Genomic DNA, 2,275 nt, shown 5'->3' with positions numbered 1-2,275 from the left:
GGGTGGGGAGGGAGGGAAAATAAGAACTAATACCAAGGGCTCAATAAAAAGTAAATGTTTAGAAAATAATGATGGCAACATATGTACAAATATATTTGATACAATTGATGGGTGGATTGTTATAAGAGCTATAAAAGCCCCCAATAAAATGACCTTTTAATAATAAAAAGATGTCTTAAAACAAGCAATCTAAGTAAGGCATCAGCTAAGTCCACATAGAAGATGGATAACCACCCTGTGTTGATCCAAGGACTGCAAGTAGTAAAATCTGAAGGAGAGAATGGTATCAGAACTTCATCGTGTGATGATGGCCACGGATGTACTAAAGTGCTTGACGCAATGTATGTGTATGGATTGTGATAAGAGCCCCTAATAAGATGATTTAAAAATGCAATTGTGAACCCCCAGTTTGCAGAAGACTGTGGATGACTGGAAGACCAAAATCCATTTGCAGGCTCCCCACATGGACTAAGCCTCTGGTGATCCCCTCTGAGCACAGTCCAGGGATGTGAATAGTCCAGGCAGAGAACATTGTAAAGTGGATTATGGCAGATGTAGTTAGGTTAAAATTAAACGCCTTATCATTTGATCTCTTGACCTATTTTAAAGTAGTTAAGAGTTTTTACTATTTTCTGCTTTCTTTTCATTTGAGGTTTTTCTATGTTTTGTCTAGTTGTTATTTTTTGTTTGTTTGCTTCCTACTTGTGGGGTATCAGCACCACAATCGAATGGGTCCGGGGGCAGTTGTGTAATTGAGGGGTAAAATTAAAGAGACATCAGAATATATTTCCAATCACAGCTTATCTACACTTAGGGGACATGCAGGCCCCCCCTAATTACATCATAAGAGGAAGGGGTTTTACCATAGGCATATATGCAGTAGGAGGGGGACCAGCTAGGGGTATACAAGTAATAGGAAGGGGAGGCACTATGTGACAAGATGCACATGTGACAAGATGGGTGGCCTCCACGGTCAAGATGGCCGACTAACCTTGATCCTCCTTGAGTTGGCTTGACGTCTGTGGGCTCTCACTGTCCTTATGAACAGGGAGTGGGCCCCACCTAGGGTGGGACAGACAATAGGGTCTGATTACTCTAGATAGCCGATATCCCTCAGGGAGATAAACCTTTAAGCAGCTGGCTTCCAAGGGTATAGCCATTGACCATGTGTTAGCAACCAGCATCTTAGGTTTGGCATATATTATGGGGGGACAGCCTGGGGAATATCATTTCTGTTTCCCACACCTGCTTGTGCTGTTATATGAACCCAGGCTAGGTACACCCATAGAAACAGTCACTGGATTAATAATTACCTTGGAGCATAGCAAGGGAGGATGGGGAAATGGGAGCAATCAACAAGCAGGAGACGAAAATGTTTTGAAATGGATTCTGGTGATAATTGCATGACTTTTAATATGATTAAGTGATTAAATCAAATGATGTGTGAAATATATTCAAACAAACAAACAAAAAAAGACTACCAACCTTGGGCAGCAGGGCGGGCAGGGTGTCGCTAGGCAAACACATGATGGTGCAGTGGAATGGCAGCTCGAACACTTTCATTCATGGAGAACACCTGGTGGGAAAACAGGAGGCTTCCAGAGCATGGTTCAGTGTTGAAAGTGATGGTTAAAAAAACTGGGAGTACAATCAAACCACAGGTTCCTTGTGTGTCATCCAGCTGGTTGTGTGAGGAAACGGGCACTGTTCCCAAGACTCTGCTCATCCACCTTGGCTAGCCCAGCTCTCCAGGGGAACGTGTCCACACCAGTTCTCACATTTGTGCGGTTTGAGAGCAGCGCTGCTTCATGGTACTCAGAGTGCCACCGAATCCAGTTCTGATTTCAGGTGGCCTAGCTCACTGAGGACAGGATAATATTTTTGAAGTAATTATTGTTGTTGGGTGTCATCGCGCCGATGTGGAGTCATAGCAAACCCACATGACAGAGTAGAACTTACCCACATGGTTCTCTAGGCCTGTAATCTTAACCCAGACTCCTAGAGTTTCTGAGGCTATAAATATTTACAGGAGCAGTAAGCCTTGTCCTCCTACAGAGGATCTGGTGGGTTCAAACTGCTGACCTTGTGGTTAGCAGCCCAGTGCATAGCCCACTATGCCACCAGGGACCCAAGCTCTACTCCAACAAATTCTTCATCACCATCACTGGATGTATGTGCAGCACTGAAATCATTGAAGAGGCTCTGAGCCTTTTCCTGATGTAAAACCAAATCCCCACTGCCATTAAGTCAATTCAGACTCATAGGACAGAGAAGT

The sequence above is a fragment of the Echinops telfairi genome, unplaced genomic scaffold (assembly GCF_000313985.2).
Source record: "Echinops telfairi isolate 266 unplaced genomic scaffold, ASM31398v2 ScPeMD7_7475;HRSCAF=8513, whole genome shotgun sequence".
In the NCBI taxonomy this organism is placed as follows: Eukaryota; Metazoa; Chordata; class Mammalia; order Afrosoricida; family Tenrecidae; genus Echinops; species Echinops telfairi.
The sequence above is the reverse complement of the archived record's forward strand: the minus strand, read 5'-3'. Positions refer to the sequence as shown.